Source organism: Tiliqua scincoides, chromosome 1 (assembly GCF_035046505.1).
Source record: "Tiliqua scincoides isolate rTilSci1 chromosome 1, rTilSci1.hap2, whole genome shotgun sequence".
Lineage (NCBI taxonomy): Eukaryota > Metazoa > Chordata > Lepidosauria > Squamata > Scincidae > Tiliqua > Tiliqua scincoides.
In genome coordinates this window covers 156224605-156231036 of record NC_089821.1, presented here as the reverse complement: position 1 = coordinate 156231036, position 6432 = coordinate 156224605, and positions in this window count along the sequence as shown.

Genomic DNA, 6432 nt, shown 5'->3' with positions numbered 1-6432 from the left:
TTAGTCCCATTGCAGCTGGTCTTCAATAAGGCTACCTTCTCCCATGTAACAATGAAGTCATGAGGAAGAAAGTGTGATCATATGAACTGCCTCCTCCCCCTCCCTGGGCTTCTCCAACCAATACCAAGGTAATTGGACTTGGGCTCCTCTTGGGCTTGGGCTCCCAAGGTAATTGGGCTTGGGCTCCCAAGGTAATTGGGCTTGGGCTCCCCTTGGGCTCCTCCTCCTGCCCTGTCTCAGTCAAAGAAAATATCAGACTGTCCATCCTTCATCCAGTGATCATCGGTTCTTTCAGAGATGGGAAAGAGAGCCTGCTCCTGCCTCCCTCCCACTCCCTGGGCTTCTCCAGCCAATACCAAGGCAAGAACCCAGATGGGCTTTTCCTTCTGCCCTACCTCAGCCAAAGAAAACTGGATGGAGGAGACCTCCTCTCCTCCATCCAATGATCATCAGGTCTTTCAGAGATGGGCAAGAGAGCCTGCTCCCACCTCCTGCTTCCTATTTGTTGCCAAAGCAAATCATCAACCCTTCCCTGCCTCCTGGCTGGAACTTCCCTACTGCTTGCCTGGTCTGAATGATGGCCCCGCAAGATCGTTCATGCCATGAAAACAGTAACCAAGCACACTCAGACACAGACAAACTCGAGTCTGCATGCATGGGGACAAGTGCCAAGTCAAGGGACCCTTGACTCTAGTGTTTTGCCGAGTCTTCCATGTGCACGACTCGTGTGTGCATGAGTCAGTGAAAAACACGCATTTTTGTGACTTGCACTCAAGTCAATACTGAGTCCATGCAATATTACCACAGTTTAAATAATGGGAGGAGGAGGGAAGAGAAATAACCATCTAGCCAAAATTTCTACTTTCACTGAATTGAAAAGTTTACAATGTTCTGTGCAAATCTAACACAAATCAATGAGATTCTATATGGCTGTGGTCTTGAAGTACACTTTTTTTCACATGACAGAGAATGAAGGACACACGCCATATTTTCCCCCCAGCTTTTTTTGGTTTAGGAACTGCTGCATGGGGGCTGCACTGTTTGTTTGAGAACATTTTGTTTGCCCTAGGGATGTCTCTATCCCACCTTGTTTATTGCTTTCACCCATGTTCACAGACACTTCAAGGTCCTTCAGTCAATGCATCATTTCTAATGAAAGACTCTTCATTCTGACTACAAGATCCCAGCCAGTCATAGACCACATTGATGATGCCATGACAATATGTTTTAGCCACTCAGATGTACTTTTATGATAACATCATGAAGGCAATTAAGAGTAAGGACAAAGGCTTCTTGTTTTCATGCTGAGTGGGTAAAGATTTTCACTCCTGTTTACAGCCTTGTTCCAAAGTTTCTTGTTACCAAAGAAAGGGGGAGAAATTGTTCAAAATATCCTCTCCTTTTGACTCAGTCCTACTCCAGTCTCTATTCTAAAAATGCTTCTTAAACTCTTCCAAGCTTTACAAGTGTTTTTTTTTTTTTTTTTTTTAGGTTGGAGGCTACTGAAGTGTATGTGGTACCTGCCATGTGTTTAGCCTTCTGGACTCACTGCCAAAATAAAAAAAAAACCTACAATTTGGATTGAATTGTGTGGTTCTCTCCATTCTGAAGGCTGAAGATGCTGGCAGCCATTCCGAAATGTGCTGTGCCTTTGATGATTCCACTTCTGCGACACACTCTCATGAATAAGCATTATAAATTCTTGCAATAGCTGTATCCTCACATGAATCCAACCTTTTCCCACTAAACCATCTGTACTCTCACAGGATCTTCCTTTGCTGTCATTCTTGTGAGTCAAATATGCAAAGACATGTTTCTTCTGGGAAGGGCAATAATCCACCAAGTATTTTGGGAGCAGCCACAATTCAGTTGTGTAGCACGTGCCTTGCATGTAAAAGAGTCCATCTCCAGGTAGGTCAGGAGAAGCCCTGGAGAGTCTCTGCCAGTCAGTACAGACCAGACTGAGTTGAATGAACCAGTGATCTGATGCTGATAAAGCAGCTACCCAAGTTCATATTTCCCCCATTCAATCCCCACTCATTTTCATGAGATTTGTAAAGGAGCCGTGCTTGATGAAGACTTTATTTGTTTAAAGCAAAATGCAAAGGCTGTTCCAATGGAGCAGCAAAATCCAAACCGGTGGCTTCAGTTAAACTCTGTTCACGTTGCAAAATGGCTTCCAAATCTCCCTGGAGGTGCACTTGTCTGATGAAATTTTTGTGTTTGGCTTGTGAGGTCAACTGAAGTGCTCTTGACATTACTGGACAAATTACTATTAACATTCTTTCCATAGCCTTGAGAACTGATTGCTTTAATTGATACCATATACTTTTAAAAAATAAATTGAGAAGTATGTTAGTACACAGCCTGAGAAAAACGTATTTAGAACAGTATTTCTAGTCAGTTACTCTGCAAGCTGCTATTGATAACTTGAGTATTCAGAAAATACAGACCTGTTTGCTATGTAATTTGCAGAATAATGATTATCACCTATAAAGAACAGACTTACTTTTAAAGCCTTCCTTATCATTTTATGTTGTGTGCATGCAAATGCAGATAGGCGAGTGCATTCAACCTCACACATGTGCATTTCCGGTTGTAGGATTACAGTAGATGCCTGTAATACTGTTACTAGCCAAAAGGTGTCAGGAAAAAGCTAAAAGGAGTAATGGCCACAAGCATAGTTTAGGCAGGGGGACTAATACATGGGCAGTTTTGAAAGTTCATTTCCAGCTATTCATCCAATGGAGAAATCACTTTTCCAGTTAAAACTCACTTCTCTGTTTAGCCTCCCGTACACTACGATTTTCTAGATGGACTGTGAGTGTAGAATACTTCAGCCATAGGATATAGGGGGGAAAAGCTACTGTAAATCTTGTGTGTGTGTCCATCCACATGGAGCAATAACCACCGTTATACTGCTGTCTAAACGAGAATGCAACTGCTTTTCATGTTCCATTTAATTTTTTTAAGCTGTCTTTCAGAGGAAGTGGAACTTAACATGATTAAACTGTTGGGGGTTTAAATTCCGTGAACTTATGTTCATTATAAACAAGACCAAATTCCTAAGCTAGAATGGTATGACTAACATATGTCACACACTACAGTCAGGCTGATGTACCCTTTAACATTTTAACAGTCCATCAGACATTAATATGACTTAAACATCAAAAACAGGTTCATTTTGCCATTAATACTCTGAAACAAGAACATCTAATATACACATCCTGAGATTTAATCTATAAACATAACCAGAAATGTCTGGGGTGGAGGGAGTTTTGTTTATATTTCGGTAGTGCTACTTCCATGAAGCATGAGTGGGCTATCTTTAGTGTTAACTTAAAAGGTTCTCTTTGTGATAGGATACTGATGTCTTCTTTTGTAGAAGTCTTCTGCTGACATGCCAGTCCCTTCTGGAAAGGCACCATATTTATGGCTAACAATAACTATGGTCAAGGAAGAAATATACACATACAATTTTGTTGTCTGCCAATGGGATATGAAACAAAATGAAATTCAACTGCAGCATCTTTTTTTCTTCAAAAGAATTCCTCTCCTGTTCCCCCCCCCCCCAGCAATTTCTTCAGTAGGTACAAAAAGAAGAGAAAGAGAAATGGTAAACATGAGGTTGAAAAGAAAAGTGGTCACTTTGTCCACCCCCGGCTCAAAGGCACCAGTCCCCACCTTCCACTCCCAGAGGGAGACACCCAAGGTGGCTTACAACAATGAAACGTTAGAACAATGATAAAACAATAATGAGCTTAAGCGAAATAAAAGCAGAGCCAGAGTTGAGAGGAAAAAAAATCAGTAGGACAACAGAACAACCCCAAAAGACAAATGCAGCTAATCGTCCAACCCTAGGCATGTGTTCTATTCAGTAGGACTTACTCCCTGATCGCAGTGTATAGCAGTGGTTTCCAAACTTTTTAGCGCAGTGTCTCTCCTTGTCCTCTGTGGTGGGTTGTGATGTGGTGACATGATGCTCCCTTTATCACCACAATGCCTTATTGGGAGCTCATGGGGGCCACTTCCAGGTTGTGCTGGACCTGTGACCCACTCCACTGGCCTCCACGGGTCCCCTAAAATGCCCCATGAAAGTGACCAGAAGTAACTTCTGGTTTGCAGACTTCTGGTTTACTTCCTGAAACTGGAAGTTGCTTCTGGTCACTTCCATGGGATGTTCTGGGGCCCACAGAGGCTAATGCAGTGGGTTGTGGACCTGGTGTGAGTAGGATCATATCTACAGATTAGATATTTACAGAATCATAGCTACAGATTTTCACCCTGTGAAAATCCCATATGTCATGCATTTTGGTAATGCAATTGCCAAAAATCATAGATCTGAAGTATGGATTCCATGGAGACTCCAGAGACTCCAGGAAGATTCATGTCTCTAGTTGATTGTTTGTGTCGTGGCATCTCCAGGAAGTAACAGACCTGCAATTTTTATGATGCTCTGCATGGATATGGGCATGGTCTGTGATGTCATCTGTCCTTTTCTGCTGCAGTTTGTGGAAGGAACATGCAGTGAACCCTTGATTTAATTGACTAGTGGGGGAAGGAGTTTCTCAATTCTGCAAGTTATTAAATTGAGGAACCCTCTTTCCCCATTTGGCCTTCCTGCTGAGTCCCACTTACCTGCCGAGCCTTCCATGTGCATGACAGAGCATGGGAGCCTTGTAACGTAGTTAAGTGTGGAAGGGGGACCCAGAGGCAAGCCAGATCACTACAGAGAAACCTTGTTTAACTGGGATCTCTGTAGACAAAGGAAAGCATCCATTATTTCCTAAGAACAGAATCCTAAGTGTGCCTTAGGCCGGCAAGTCCCTTACGCTGGCCCAGAAGTGTCGCAAACGTACTGTAAAGCACATTGTGCCTCCTCTAGAGCTGGCTGGGCTGGCATAGGGACATGCACTGGCCTGTGGAGACTGGATTCAGCCTCCGCACCGACTTGGGCAGGGAGGCTTGCGTCCGCTGAGCTCAGCCAATGCTAGGCTCTAGGGTGGGCAGGGAGGAGGCAGGAAGGAGGTAGGAGGGGTGTGCCAGGGCAGGGAGAAGGCGATCCTGGGGGCGAGTGGATGAGAAGCGGGAGGTGGGGCTGGGACCTGGCAAATATACTGGAGCCTAGCCCCCATTCCCAAGCAGCACCGAGTGGCTGCAAGCTGCTCCACTCTCCTTGGACTTATGTCACCTCTGGAGGTGGCACAAGTCTGAGGAGACCCATTGGGGCTGTGGTCGCTTACCTAGGGGTAAGGGGAAGAGTTTCCCCTTGCCTCTGGCTGAGCCACTTTGGTGCCCGATCTTGGGCTGCATATAGTGCAGGCCTCCTGGACTGCCTGTTCCAGCGCAAGATAAGATTGCACTGTAAGTCATAGGTATTAATTAAAATAGTATTATTCAACCTTTTCTGTGCCATAGCCCAAGTAAGTAAGTAAGTAAGTAAGTAAGTAAGTAAGTAAGTAAGTAAGTAAGTAAGTAAAGAGTATGACTGGGGACCCACCACCAATCCTGTCCTCTCCTGGACCCAATCCACCCAACCCGTGCTCCAGTTGCTGCCTGCCCCCAACCCAGTTTCCCCCTACCTCTTGTGAGGTAGCAGCCTGAGCAGGGCCAACCTTAGGAGCTGTGGGGCAAAACAGTGAGAACAGGCTGTGCAGGATTGTATCACAAACTCAGACTTGATAAGGCACCACCATCATTGGATTGGATTGAAGCCCTCTCCTGTACAGACTTTGAAAGGTTGCTGTAACACCCGGCCCCCCCATGAGGTTTCACAACCCCAGTGGTTGAACTGCAGGTTGAAGAACATTGAATTAAATCAACAGTTTGTTGTACTCAACAGATTATCTTCAACCTGCATAACATACAAACATACTCCAGAATAAAAACAACAAAAAATATGACTTGAATTTTTGAAAATAATTTCAGGGACATAAACCCAAGAGAACTGAATGATCAACAAAACAGCTGCAAGTGTTTTGTTTGGTTGCTCATGATGCAGAGAATGGCTGTATTTCTGTCAGTTCTCAGTGAGTCTGTATCACATTTGGAAAGACACTGTACCTCCATTTGGTGGAGACTGTGACCTGGTTACTGCATGCCCAATGTCAGGAGGCTTGGGTGGAGGGTCCAGGCTTTATGGCTGATAAAATGTTCAGGGTTTATCATGCTAGAACACTTTTGTTTTACAGTACTTCTCCTTAATAATGCAGGCACTCCTATGCCTGTATAATTAGGAAAAAAAAATCCCATTCCTATTTTGTAAGGCGTACTACTGAGCAGGCATGAGAGATCTGCCTATAAATGACTGATCGTGTTGTTCCTGCAGGGTCAGAATCTAAGATAAATATATATGTGTACAGTTCTGCTCTGATTCTGACAAAATACAGGACAGAATTAATAGTAACCAGTAGGACTTCAGGCAAGTGACAA